Raw genomic sequence first — 15,349 nt, forward strand, 5'->3', positions numbered from 1 at the left:
TTCACTACTAGCATAAATTTGATGTCAAGGCCAAGTCAAGTCAACCCAGATACAGTATTCAAATTAATTTACAATTTTAAACAGAATTTCAAAAAAATCACACAGTCAATCTGAAATTCAAATTTTAATCTAAGACTAGTGGACTAGGAGGAATAACAGGAAGACAGAGGTCGGGAATGAGAGAAACAGTAGTAGCCAGTAAACCAGTATTGATCAGTATGCCTGGTATTTATGTTGTGTATTTGTATTTAAATTTATATTTACAAACTATTTTTCTTTTTTTCACTTTTGATTCTGTGTGCTTCTTACCCTGTGTGCTGCTATACAATGCTGCTAGAACCTCAGTTTCCCTGAGGGAGTCTTCCCAAGGGATAATAAAGTTCTACTGAATCTAATCTAATCTAATCTAATCTAGTGTTGTGTACTGGCACATTCTGATACTGCAGTAACCAGAGTTACCTGCAGAGGTGCTCAGGGCCAGTATATAAGGTTGTGACTGTGAGCAGCCACATGCAGAAGTAGGTGGTGCTGAGCAGTGTGGAGACTTGTTGCTGATTTAAACGGTAATAAAGTTTGTCGTGTTCCTCTGCAAAGTCGTCAGCTTCCTTGGCAACTATTCGAACAACATCTGTGACACAATAACTAGGTCTGTACTACTGTTTTTTTTAACTAAGCTTTCTCTGAGATAACATTATTTTGATTTTTTTCAATCTAAGATAATTATCAGTCACTACAATGTAAGGTTGGACAATCATTAGTTGACTAGCTGGGTATCATTAGTCATCGACTAGTTGACTAGTCGGCGACTAAATTTGACTTTGAACGAATTAAGCCAATTTTGAATCTTCATGGTGAAACTCAAATATGACATTTATTTAAACAAATATAAGCACAAAATCACAAATAAAACAAACAGCATTAGAATGAAGACAATACCTGCATTCATTTACTAGGCATAGACGACCCGTTTGAGCCGACTAACTCACCTGCCAAGGTTCACACAGTTTCTCTTCACTGAGTGAAGGCAGTGGTGGCTGCTCCAGCAGGTCTGTTCTTTTAAGGGTTAAATGAACTAATATTAATGAATTATCAATTAATACATTGCTTTCGACTAGTCAGCCAATAAAAAATAGTCGTCTTAACGACATTTTTCATCACATTCATGCTGCTTGAGATCTGTCCAGTGGACAAACAAATGCAAGGATGACGACCAGTGTGTGTATTTGCGTTGTACCATTCTAACTATAAAAAGAGAATAATTGATCAATCTTTTTCAGGAAGAAGGTTTCTTTGTAAAGTAGGAAGCACAACAGCATAATTAAATCATCAAATGCATACAAGATACACAAAAAGCAAAGTTGGAAGGTTAGAACATGTTAATGACTATGTACTTTATTTTTCAAGCCCAAAATAGATTTTGATGCACTTTGTATTATTCACTGGGCACTGCAGCAAATCTGTTTAGTTTAACGAAATATCAGGGTTTTTTCAGTCATTTGTTGAGCCTCCAGCGAGGTTTGCGAGACTACGTTAATCACACTTTGTTTGCGTGTATATCCGTCTGTGTCTCTCTGTGTCTGTGTGTCTTTTTCTGTGTGTGTGTGTATCCGTCTGTGTGTCTTTCTCTGTGTGTGTGTATCCGTCTGTGTGTCTTTCTCTGTGTGTGTGTATCCGTCTGTGTCTCTTTGTGTCTCTGTGTCTTTCTCTGTGTGTGTGTATCCGTCTGTGTCTCTGTCTCTTTCTCTGTGTGTATGTATCCGTCTGTGTCTCTTTCTCTGTGTGTATGTATCCGTCTGTGTCTCTTTCTCTGTGTGTATGTATCCGTCTGTGTCTCTTTCTCTGTGTGTATGTATCCGTCTGTGTCTCTTTCTCTGTGTGTATGTATCCGTCTGTGTCTCTTTCTCTGTGTGTATGTATCCGTCTGTGTCTCTTTCTCTGTGTGTATGTATCCGTCTGTGTCTCTTTCTCTGTGTGTATGTATCCGTCTGTGTCTCTTTCTCTGTGTGTATGTATCCGTCTGTGTCTCTTTCTCTGTGTGTATGTATCCGTCTGTGTCTCTTTCTCTGTGTGTATGTATCCGTCTGTGTCTCTTTCTCTGTGTGTATGTATCCGTCTGTGTCTCTTTGTGTCTCTGTGTGTCTTTCTCTGTGTGTATGTATCTGTCTGTGTCTCTTTGTGTTGCTGCCTGTGTGTTTCTGTGTATCTCTGTATGTGGTATCTGTGTGTGTGTGTCTCTCTCTCTCTCTCTGTATGTCCCTGTGGGCCTCTCTGTGTCTCTGTCTGTGTGTATGTGTCTCTCTCTCTCTGTCTGTTTCTGTGTTTCAGTCTGTATGTCCCTGTGGACCTTTGTGTGTGTGTGTGTGTGTGTGTATATCTCTGTCTGTTTCTGTCTCTATGTCCCTGTGTGTCTCTGTGCATCTAATATCTCAGGACATGCTTGGCTGATTTAATTTATATTGCACAACCCCAATTCCAGTGAAGTTGGGACATTGTGTAAAATGTAAATAAAAACAGAACACAATGATTTGCAAATCCTATTCAACCTATATTCAACTGAATACACCACAAAGACAAGATATTTAATGTTCAAACTGATAAACTTTGTTTTTGTGCAAATACGAGGTCTGTTAGAAAAGTATCCGACCTTATTATTTTTTTCAAAAACCATATGGATTTGAATCATGTGTGATTACATCAGACATGCTTGAACCCTCGTGGGCATGCAAGAGTTTTTTCACGCCTGTCGGTTATGTCATTCGGCTGTGGGCAGTCTTTGAGTGAGGAGTGGCCCACCCTCTCGTCGATTTTTTCATTGTTTAGGAATGGCTCAGAGACTGCTGCTTTGTTTGATAAAAATTTTTTCAAAAGCTGTAAGGCACAACTGAGTGGACACCATTCGATAAATTCAGCTGGTTTTCGGTAAAAATTTTAACGGCTGATGAGAGATTTTGGTCTGGTAGTGTCGCTTTAAGGATGGCCCACGGCGCCTGACGGCGATCTGCGCTTCGAGGCGGCGTCGTCTCGCCGTTTCAAGTTGAAAACTTCAACATTTCAGGCTCTGTTGACCCAGGAAGTCGTCAGAGAACAGAGAACTTTCAGAAGAAGTCGGCACGAGGAGTTTATTCGGACATTCCATTGTTAACGGACATTTTGTAATGAAAGAACGTGCGGGCAGAGTCGCATGTCGGGCCAGACCCGACCGCGGGAGGTCGCGACAGGAAAAACACCTCCGTTGGAAACCTTAACGGGCAAGTTTTTAAATGCCCAAGCTGTTAAACAATTTCTCAGTTACTCACTTGTTGAAAGCCATCAAAAGCCGCCTGAATTTTACAAATGGTTTTCAACATGGAGGTGTTTTTCCTGTCACGGCGCACACAGATTCGCCGAGTCGTTTGCGCGCACGTCTTTCATTACAAAATGTCCTTAAACAGTGGAATGTCCGCATAAAGTCCTCATGCCGGCCTCTTCTGAATCTTCTCTGTTCTCTCACGACGTCCTGGGTGAATTAAGCCTTAAATTAGGATGTTTTCAGCTCGAAACAGGCTGACGACGGCGCCTGGAAGCGCTGTGCGACGTCCCGCTCCGTGGGAAGTCCTTACAGCGACAGAAACACCCCATAATCTCTCATCAGCCGTTAAACTTTTCACTGAAAACCAGCTAAATTTCTCGAATAGTGTCCACTCGGATATTCCTCACAGGTCCAGAAAAAATTTTGATAAAGCAACGCACGCCGTCTCGAGCAGCATGTGAAACAAAGGAATTCAGCCGAGAGGGCGGGACCACATCTCACTCAAGGCCTGCCCACAGGGAAATGATGTCACGGACACGCGTGAAAAAACTCACGCATGCGCACGAGGGTTCAAGCATGATTGGTGTAATCGAACATCATTCAAATCCATATAGTTAAAAAAAAAATAAAAGTGTCTGTTTCTTATCTAATACACCTCGTATTTGCTCATTTTGAAATGGAATCCTGCAACACGTTTCAAAAAAGCTGGGACAGTGGTATGTTTACCACTGTGTTACATCACCTTTCCTTCTAACAACACTCAATAAGTGTTTGGGAACTGAGGACACTAATTGTTGAAGCTTTGTAGGTGGAATTCTTTCCCATTCTTGCTTGATGTATGACTTCAGTTGTTCAACAGTCCGGGGTCTCCGTTGCCATATTTTGCGCGTCATAATGCACCACACATTTTCAATGGGCGACAGGTCTGGACTGCAGGCAGGCCAGTCTAGTACCCGCACTCTTTTACTACAAAGCCACGTTGTTGTAACATGTGCAGAATGTGGCAATTGTCTCACTGAAATAAGCAGGGACGTCCCTGTAAAAGACGTTGCTTGGATGGCAGCATGTGTTGCTCCAAAACCTGGATGTATCGTTCAGCATTGATGGTGCCATCACAGATGTGTAAGTTGCCCATGCCATGGGCACTAACACACCCCCATACCATCACAGATGCTGGCTTTTGAACTTTGCGCTGGTAACAATCTGGATGGTCTTTTTCCTCTTTTGTCTGGAGGACACGACGTCCATGATTTCCAAAAACAATTTGAAATGTGGACTCATCAGACCACAGCACACTTTTCCACTTTGCGTCTGTCCATTTCAAATGAGCTCGGGCCCAGAGAAGGCGGTGGCGTTTCTGAATGTTGTTGATGTTTGGCTTTCCCTTTGCATGGTAGAGTTTTAACTTGCACTTGTAGATGTAGTGACGAACTTTGTTAACTGACAATGGTTTTCTTAAGTGTTCCTGACTCCACGCGGTAAGATCCTTTACACAATGATGTCAGTTTTTAATGCAGTGCCGTCTGAGGGATCGAAGGTCATGGGCATTTAATGTTGGTTTTCAGCCTTGCTGCTTACGTGTCGAAAGTTCTCCAGATTCTCTGAATCTTCTGATTATATTATGGACTGTAGATGATGGAATCCCTAAATTCCTTGCATTTGAACGTTGAGAAACATTGTTCTTAAACTGCTGGACTATTTTTTCTTGAAGTTGTTCACAAAGTGGTGATCTTAGCTTGTGAACGACTGAGCCTTTTGGGTATACTCTTTTTATACCCAACCATGACACTCACCAATTAACCTGTTCACCTGTGGAATGTTCCAAACAGGTGTTCTTTGAGCATTCATCAACTTTCCCAGTCTTTTGTTGCCCCGTCCCAGCTTTTTTGAAACATGTTGCAGGCATCCATTTCAAAATGAGCAAATATTTGCACCAAAAAAAAAAAAAGCCTATCAGTTTGAACACTAAATATCTTGTCTTTGTGGTGTATTCAACTGAATATAGGTTGAAGAGGATGAGCAAATCATTGTATTCTGTTTTTATTTACATTTCACACAACCTCCCAACTTCATTGGAATTGGGGTTGTACATGTGACTTGCTAGTGATAACATTTCGGCATGACATTAATATGAAGGTCAACGTTCACAGTCAATAAAGGTCAGTTAATAGTCTGGAAGTTACATTTTTTTGCAATAACTTTGAAACTACAAGAAGTACAAAATGATTCAAAGTGTATGTGTGTGTGCATTCGCGTGTGTGTTTTTGTGTGTATGTATGATGCAGGGCCGGCCCAAGACTTTATGGGGCCTTAAGCAGAATTTCATTTGGGAGCCCCCCTACCATCACCTCAGCACCAGATGCCTCATTATTCCATAGACTACACTGTTATGTGTGTAACGTACCCACAATCATTAGCATTATTTGTAATTATCTTACATCATACAGGTGTCATTCTTGTTTTTAACCTTAAAGGGGTAGCAAACTCATAAATATGTTTTAATTAACTTCTACATACAGAGTGATGTATAAGTATGGCTCATTAATTTAACTATTTGAAAGTAATATCAGCAGGCAGGAGACTGCATTTATAGTAAACACGTTAAATAGTTTAATTTCTCTCAGATGTGCAATGGTGTGCAAAATGTTCAATATCCAAATACAAAATAGAATCAAATGAAATTCACCTTATCTTACAGAAAAATAAATCTAAATTGTAATCAAAATTAAATACTTAAATAATAAATACAATACTTAAATAATCTCCAAAATGAACATAGAAATCCACAAAATAACAGCAATGTTTGTGCATAGCAATGCACAAACATTGCACTGGGGGCTATTGCTTTAACTTTGGCCTGCAAACCACTGAGAGCTGAGCTACTTTTCCCCACCTTTTGCACCAAATTAATCTGAGGAGTTGATCTGCCCTGCTGTTTAACTAAGTTTTTCTTCGTAAGGAAGACTATCAAATGGCTTCGCCAAAATCCGGTCCACAACATTCAAATTGTCTGCCTTTATGCAATAAATAAATATGAAAAAAAAAAACAGCCCACATCATTGCAAGAAGTGATAACCTGTTTTGATCACCAGTCTTCGGAGTGAGATTGCATCAGAATTTTGGCTCTCTGTTGGGACTGTTTACACAGAGACTGCTACCTGCTGCTTTGGACTTGAATTAACAGTCTTTTTCAAGACTTTTTTACTTTTTTTTTTTTTACTTTTTTACTGTGCTCCAACGCCTAAGGAAGACCTCTAACGGTCGAAACATCGCGACGGAGCACTTTTATCAGCTAACTTTCATCAGCGTTGGCAAGCTAACTAGCTTGCTAACGCTTTCGTTTTTATTTTTTTAATTTTTTATATTTTATTTTAGCACTGTTGTCGTGCGTTATCTGTGCTGCTCCACAGCGTGTTTAGTCGATTTTATTTTATTTTAGCACCGTTGTCGTGCGTTCGCTGTTGTCGTGCGTTGCCTGTGCTGCTTCATGGCCTGTTTGGTGCCTTGATTGGGGCACTCCTTCTGCTGAATCACCTCTAAATTATTTACACATTATTCACTTTGTGTGTTTTTAGGAATCCGCTAGGTTGCGTAGCTACTAGCTCTTAGCCGATTTAGCATGGCGGCTTCTCCTGTCTCTCCCGTACTTTTCTGCTCTGGGTGTGAAATGTTTAGTTATTCCTCGGCCTCCTTTAGCAGTAACGGTACTTGTAATAAGTGCAGCTTATTCGTAGCTTTGGAGGCCAGGCTGGGCGAATTGGAGACTCGGCTCCGCACCGTGGAAAATTCTACAGCTAGCCAGGCCCCTGTAGTCGGTGCGAACCAAGGTAGCTTAGCCGCCGTTAGTTCCCCCCTGGCAGATCCCGGGCAGTCGGGAAAGCAGGCTGACTGGGTGACTGTGAGGAGGAAGCGTAGCCCTAAACAGAAGCCCCGTGTACACCGTCAACCCGTTCACATCTCTAACCGTTTTTCCCCACTCGACGATACACTCGCCGAGGATCAAACTCTGGTTATTGGCGACTCTGTTTTGAGAAATGTGAAGTTAGCGACACCAGCAACCATTGTCAATTGTCTTCCGGGGGCCAAAGCAGGCGACATCGAAGGACATTTGAAATTGCTGGCTAAGGCTAAGCGTAAATTTGGTAAGATTGTAATTCACGTCGGCAGTAATGACACTCGGTTACGCCAATCGGAGGTCACTAAAATTAACATTAAATCGGTGTGTAACTTTGCAAAAACAATGTCGGACTCTGTTGTTTTCTCTGGGCCCCTCCCCAATCAGACCGGGAGTGACATGTTTAGCCGCATGTTCTCCTTGAATTGCTGGCTGTCTGAGTGGTGTCCAAAAAATGAGGTGGGCTTCATTGATAATTGGCAAAGCTTCTGGGGAAAACCTGGTCTTGTTAGGAGAGACGGCATCCATCCCACTTTAGATGGAGCAGCTCTCATTTCTAGAAATCTGGCCAATTTTCTTGGATCCTCCAAACTGTGACTGTCCAGCGTTGGGACCAGGAGGCAGAGCTGTGGTCTTATACACCTCTCTGCAGCTTCTCTCCCCCTGCCATCCCCTCATTACCCCATCCCCGTAGAGACGGTGCCTGCTCCCAGACCACCAATAACCAGCAAAAATCTATTTAAGCATAAAAATTCAAAAAGAAAAAATAATATAGCACCTTCAATTGCACCACAGACTAAAACAGTTAAATGTGGTCTATTAAACATTAGGTCTCTCTCTTCTAAGTCCCTGTTGGTAAATGATATAATAATTGATCAACGTATTGATTTATTCTGCCTAACAGAAACCTGGTTACAGCAGGATGAATATGTTAGTTTAAATGAGTCAACACCCCCGAGTCACACTAACTGTCAGAATGCTCGTAGCACGGGCCGTGGCGGAGGATTAGCAGCAATCTTCCATTCCAGCTTATTAATTAATCAAAAACCTAGACAGAGCTTTAATTCATTTGAAAGCTTGTCTCTTAGTCTTGTCCATCCAAATTGGAAGTCCCAAAAACCAGTTTTATTTGTTATTATCTATCGTCCACCTGGTCGTTACTGTGAGTTTCTCTGTGAATTTTCAGACCTTTTGTCTGACTTAGTGCTTAGCTCAGATAAGATAATTATAGTGGGCGATTTTAACATCCACACAGATGCTGAGAATGACAGCCTCAACACTGCATTTAATCTATTATTAGACTCTATCGGCTTTGCTCAAAAAGTAAATGAGTCCACCCACCACTTTAATCATATCTTAGATCTTGTTCTGACTTATGGTATGGAAATAGAAGACTTAACAGTATTCCCTGAAAACTCCCTTCTGTCTGATCATTTTTTAATAACATTTACCCTGATGGACTACCCTGCAGTGGGGAATAAGTTTCATTACACTAGAAGTCTTTCAGAAAGCGCTGTAACTAGGTTTAAGGATATGATTCCTTCTTTATGTTCTCTAATGTCATATACCAACACAGAGCAGAGTAGCTACCTAAACTCTGTAAGGGAGTTAGAGTATCTCGTCAATAGTTTTATATTCTCTTTGAAGACAACTTTGGATGCTGTAGCTCCTCTGAAAAAGAGAGCTTTAAATCAGAAGTGTCTGACTCCGTGGTATAACTCACAAACTCGTAGCTTAAAGCAGATAACCCGTAAGTTGGAGAGGAAATGGCGTCTCACTAATTTAGAAGATCTTCACTTAGCCTGGAAAAAGAGTTTGTTGCTCTATAAAAAAGCCCTCCGTAAAGCTAGGACATCTTTCTACTCATCACTAATTGAAGAAAATAAGAATAACCTCAGGTTTCTTTTCAGCACTGTAGCCAGGCTGACAAAGAGTCAGAGCTCTATTGAGCTGAGTATTCCATTAACTTTAACTAGTAATGACTTCATGACTTTCTTTGCTAACAAAATTTTGACTATTATCAATCAATCAATCAATCAACTTTTTTCTTGTATAGCGCCAAATCACAACAAACAGTTACTCATAACCATCCCAAAGATGTATCGTTATCTTTGGCTGCTTTCAGTGATGCCGGTATTTGGTTAGACTCTTTCTCTCCGATTGTTCTGTCTGAGTTATTTTCATTAGTTACTTCATCCAAACCATCAACATGTTTATTAGACCCCATTCCTGCCAGGCTGCTCAAGGAAGTCCTACCATTATTTAATGCTTCAATCTTAAATATGATCAATCTATCTTTGTTAGTTGGTTATGTACCACAGGCCTTTAAGGTGGCAGTAATTAAACCATTACTTAAAAAGCCATCACTTGACCCAGCTATCTTAGCTAATTATAGGCAAATCTCCAACCTTCCTTTTCTCTCAAAGATTCTTGAGAGGGTAGTTGTAAAACAGCTAACTGATCACCTGCAGAGGAATGGTCTATTTGAAGAGTTTCAGTCAGGTTTTAGAATTCATCATAGTACAGAAACAGCATTAGTGAAGGTTACAAATGATCTTCTTATGGCTTCGGACAGTGGACTTATCTCTGTGCTTGTTCTGTTGGACCTCAGTGCTGCTTTTGATACTGTTGACCATAAAATTTTATTACAGAGATTAAAGCATGTCATAGGTATTAAAGGCACTGCGCTGCGGTGGTTTGAATCATATTTGTCTAATAGATTACAGTTTGTTCATGTAAATGGGGAATCTTCTTCACAGACTAAAGTTAATTATGGAGTTCCACAAGGTTCTGTGCTAGGACCAATTTTATTCACTTTATACATGCTTCCCTTAGGCAGTATTATTAGACGGTATTGCTTAAATTTTCATTGTTACGCAGATGATACCCAGCTTTATCTATCCATGAAGCCAGAGGATACACACCAATTAGCTAAACTGCAGGATTGTCTTACAGACATAAAGACATGGATGACCTCTAATTTCCTGCTTTTAAACTCAGATAAAACTGAAGTTATTGTACTTGGCCCCACAAATCTTAGAAGCATGGTGTCTAACCAGATCGTTACTCTGGATGGCATTTCCCTGATCTCTAGTAATACTGTGAGAAATCTTGGAGTCATTTTTGATCAGGATATGTCATTCAAAGCGCATATTAAACAAATATGTAGGACTGCCTTTTTGCATTTACGCAATACCTCTAAAATCAGAAAGGTCTTGTCTCAGAGTGATGCTGAAAAACTAATTCATGCATTTATTTCCTCTAGGCTGGACTATTGTAATTCATTATTATCAGGTTGTCCTAAAAGTTCCCTAAAAAGCCTTCAGTTGGTTCAGAATGCTGCAGCTAGAGTACTGACGGGGACTAGCAGGAGAGAGCATATCTCACCCATGTTGGCCTCTCTTCATTGGCTTCCTGTTAATTCTAGAATAGAATTTAAAATTCTTCTTCTTACTTATAAGGTTTTGAATAATCAGGTCCCATCTTATCTTAGGGACCTCGTAGTACCATATTACCCCATTAGAGCGCTTCGCTCTCAGACTGCGGGCTTACTTGTAGTTCCTAGGGTTTGTAAGAGTAGAATGGGAGGCAGAGCCTTCAGCTTTCAGGCTCCTCTCCTGTGGAACCAGCTCCCAATTCAGATCAGGGAGACAGATACCCTCTCTACTTTTAAGATTAGGCTTAAAACTTTCCTTTTCGCTAAGGCTTATAGTTAGGGCTGGATCGGGTGACCCTGGACCATCCCTTGGTTATGCTGCTTTAGACGTAGATTGTGGGGGGGTTCCCATGATGCACTGTTTCTTTCTCTTTTTGCTCCGTATGCATCACTCTGCATTTAATCATTAGTGATCGATCTCTGCCCCCCTTCACGGCATGTCTTTTTCCTGGTTTTTTCCCTCAGCCCCAACCAGTCTCAGCAGAAGACTGCCCCTCCCTGAGCCTGGTTCTGCTGGAGGTTTCTTCCTGTTAAAAGGGAGTTTTTCCTTCCCACTGTGGCCAAGTGCTTGCTCATAGGGGGTCGTTTTGACCGTTGGGGTTTTTCATAATTATTGTATGGCCTTGCCTTACAATATGGAGCGCCTTGGGGCAACTGTTTGTTGTGATTTGGCGCTATATAAGAAAAAAGTTGATTGATTGATTATGTGCAGCTTGCTACCTAGCTAGCTCGCTAGCTGGGACTGGAGCGAGGCTAGTGTGAAGTTTGTCCGCCTGTGAGTGCTTTGTGACGGTGGAGGAGCTCAGCAGCACCCGCTGCTCGGTAGGGACAGAAACTGCAGCAGAAGTCAGTCTCCAAACACAAGCAACTACAAAAATAAAACAAAAAAAACACCAGAAATAGAAGCTCGATTTGTCACTAGTCGTTTTTAACAAAGAAAATGCCGCTAAAAGGATTATGAAAATCTCTGGTTCAATGCTCCCACGGATGTTTACACCAAAAGATCGCTGATTCGCTCATTTCGCTGTCAATCAAAAAGGGATTCAGCCTCAGCCAGATCATCCAATTATCATGCAGAAGCTGAGCGTCCGGGCCAGCCCACTGCCCCATAGACCCGCAGACACGCCGAGCGTCCGATGGGCGGGATAAAGCCCAGCATTTATCCAGTGACTCGTCTCGTTTCGCTGCATGCTTTGTGTCGTTAAAGCACTGTGAAGCTGCTGGTTTGAGTGAGAGAAAAGCCGCGTCGTTACCAGTGATAAGAAGCTGATTCTGAACAAAAGTTGAGCGCGTTGTAGCGCATATTTAGTCAGTGACATGTACACACAACAGTATATATTTGATTACTTATTTTTTGACATTTTAGGGGAAGCTGAGCTTCCCTTGCAGTCTTAAAGCATTCGCCTCTGACTTTAAGACACCTAAAGCATTTTACACTAAACGAACGGAGCATTTCGCAAATAATGACAACAAAAATTGTAATATTGCAAACCTACCTTTGTCTTCTTGTTTTTTTCTCGTCTTCCAACTTCTTTCTTCTTTTCTCCGCTCCAGAGGGATAATTTCTTTTCTGAGACATGACTTGCACTCACTTCCTTCCTCACGATTAGTCATCGACCACCTGACCCAAGCGGTGCATCTAAATTTGTCCAACGGTGGCAGCAGCCAACAGGAGGCATCAATTAACCTAGTATTGGTATTTTGTCAAAATGAATTAATTTTTTTCGGGTGTAATACAATTTCGTTTAAATTATTAAATATTATTTTAATTTCATGTATATATTTGCTTTTTTATCACAACGTCTCGGTGCTCTCGGGACCCCCTGGTGGCGTGGAGGCCCTAAGCGACCTCGTAGTTGCCGTATGCCTTGGGCCGGCTCTGGTATGATGGAGGCCAGCAGGAGTTGCTGTATAATAGCAGTCAATGGGCCTCACTCCTCTGACAGCCAAAGGACACTCTGGTCACACAGGCCAGAGGCCAGGTTTTTGGCTGACTGGTCAGAGTTTACACCTCCCATAGCTGAGATCATGAGTTTGCCGCCCAAGGGGAGTGAGTGGGAGGAGTAGCAACAGAGACAATGCACACGAGACAGAGGACAGCCGCTACACACGAGTAAACACAACACCACCTGGCAACACGTGACATTAAATTGTTTTTAATCACATTTTCTGCAATAAATTTGGAAACAGAGAGCTACAAAGATTATCTCAAGTGCATATGAATCATATATGATTTCCGCCCACCCCCACCACCTTTTCCCCCAGTAACCCTGCGACTCGAAGAGCTGGAAAAAGTGCATATAAATCAGAAAATAGAATGTCATATTATAACGTACGAGGTCCGACCTTTTTATTTTTTTCAAAAACCATATGGATTTGAATCACGTGTGATTGCATCAGCCAAGCTTGAACCTTCGTGCGCATACGTGAGTTTTTTCACGCTTGTCGGTTGCGTCATTCGCCTGTGAGCAGGCTTTGTGTGAGCAGTGGTCCACCCCTCTCGGCGGATTTTTATTGCAAATAAAATGTCTGAACGATTTGGAGCTTTGCTGCATCAAATTTTTCCAGAAACTGTGAGAGATCTCCAGATGGACACCATTCGGAAAATTCAGATGGCTTTCAGGGACGATTTTATGGGGATTACACAGATTAAGGAGTGTTCCAGCCAGTTTAAAGACTGCCCACAGTGTCTGAGAGCGCGGCGCGCTCCGAGCGCCGATTGACAGGCTGAATCAACCAGATCATTTCCAACGTGAAGGCTTTGTTGATCCGGGACGTCATCTGACTTACACAACAATGGCAGAAGACGTGGACATCAGTACTTTTTTGGCACATTCTACTGTTACAGGAGTTTTTTTCATGAAAAGAGGAGCAGAGGGATGCCCCACCGTGCCGCTCATGGCGCGGCACAAAACCACCTCCGTGTTGGTCTCACAGGACGGCTTTCAGACAGCTTTTCAGTCGTGTGACTATCCGAGAAATTGTGCATGAGCTGGACATGCCCCAACATGTCCTGTGAGGCTTCATCACGGCGTTGCTTTGCGCCATGCAGACCAACACGGAGGTGGTTTTGTGCCGCGCCATGAGCAGCACGGTGGCACATCCCTCCGCTCCTCTTTCCATTAAAAATCTCCTGTAACAGTAGAATGTGCTGAAAAAGTACTGATGTCCACGTCTCCTGCCATTGTTGTGAAAGTCAGACGACGTCCCAGATCAACAAAGCCTTCATGCTGGAAATGATCTGGTTGTTTCAGCCTGTTGATCGGCGCTCGGAGCGCGCCGCGGTTTCAGACGCTGTGGGCGGTCTTTAAACTGGCTGGAGCACTCCTTAATCTGTGTAATCCCCATAAAATCGTCCCTGAAAGCCATCTGAATTTTCAGAATGGTGTCCACCTGGAGGTCTCTCACAGTTTCTGGAAAAATTTGATACAGCAAAGCTCCAAATCGTTCAGACATTTTATTCACAATAAAAATCCGACGAGAGGGGTGGACCACTGCTCACACAAAGCGTGCTCACAGGCGAATGACGCAACCGACAGGCGTAAAAAAACTCACGCATGCGCACAAAGGTTCAAGCTTGGCTGATGCAATCACACGTGATTCAAATCCATATGGTTTTTGAAAAAAATAAAAAGGTCCGATACTTTTCTAACAGACCTCGTATATGTGACATCATGATGATGTCATCATATTGTTATAATATATCACAGAATGCACTTCTGCAGCCTCGTGTCTCAAAATCTTCAGTAGAAAGTTGGAACACTCCCTTGTACACCAACCCCATTAGTAATGCACTGAGTAATATGTTGGCAGAACTTCATCTTTGATTAGTGGCTTATACAGTAAAGTTTGCTGGTTTTGCACGTACAAACAGGACAGCAGTGCAGTGTGCAGCATTATCACTGAGATATAAAGCTGAGGAATTGATGGATAGGCTGAAGGCAGGGTTTTTATTATAAGATCTTTAATGGTACCAGAGACAATGGTGAAAGTCTCTATCTGTATGCAGGCAGAGACGTCCACAGCAGCGGAGGAAGCTTTAGGCTACGAGCATAAAAAAAAGTGCAAACAACAAGGCAAATAAATGGAGGCAGCACAGTGAACAACACTTTGGGGATATCTGCAAAGATGACTATGCAGGGTGACAAAAGAAAACTTTCCCCAAAGAAACTAATGCAATCATGCAGAGTTTAATTATCTTTTGCAATATAAGACATTTAAATGTGAAATGACTAATTCAGGCCCTGGCATATTTAATTAATTTAATTAGCTTATAATGCGCCAAATCACAGCAAAAACCGTCTCAAGGCGCCTTACATAAAACAAGTCAACATAAAATTGAATAAATAATTAAAAATGAATAAAAAAAATTCATATACATAAATAAAAATAGAAGTAAAAGAATAAAACAAATAAAAATAAAAACTATCCATAAGAAAGAGACTAAAAATAGGTTTTGAGTCCTGACCTAAAAATGTCCACGGACTCAGACTGCCTCACGGTTGCAGGAACACTGTTCCACAGGGTGGGTGCACGATACGAAAAGGCTCTTTGACCTGCTGACTTCTTCTTCACCCTGGGAACACAGAGAAGTCCTACATCCTGTGACCGCAAAGCCTGAGCCGGCACTTAGAGTTCCGGCCAGCAAGTGATTTAAGCCAGCAAGTGCCCAAAATCAAGTGTGTATTCACAAAGGTGACTTTCCCCAATAATCATTTCATTAAAAACA

The 15,349-nt window shown here is 41.8% G+C and overlaps 1 protein-coding gene across 1 annotated transcript in view; it reads left to right on the plus strand.

Annotated features, from left to right (window-relative positions):
• The window catches only part of kif5ab (kinesin family member 5A, b), a 321,264-nt gene that overhangs the window by 112,004 nt on the left and 193,911 nt on the right, over positions 1-15,349 (plus strand).

The sequence above is a fragment of the Thalassophryne amazonica genome, chromosome 3, assembly GCF_902500255.1.
Source record: "Thalassophryne amazonica chromosome 3, fThaAma1.1, whole genome shotgun sequence".
Taxonomy (NCBI): domain Eukaryota; kingdom Metazoa; phylum Chordata; class Actinopteri; order Batrachoidiformes; family Batrachoididae; genus Thalassophryne; species Thalassophryne amazonica.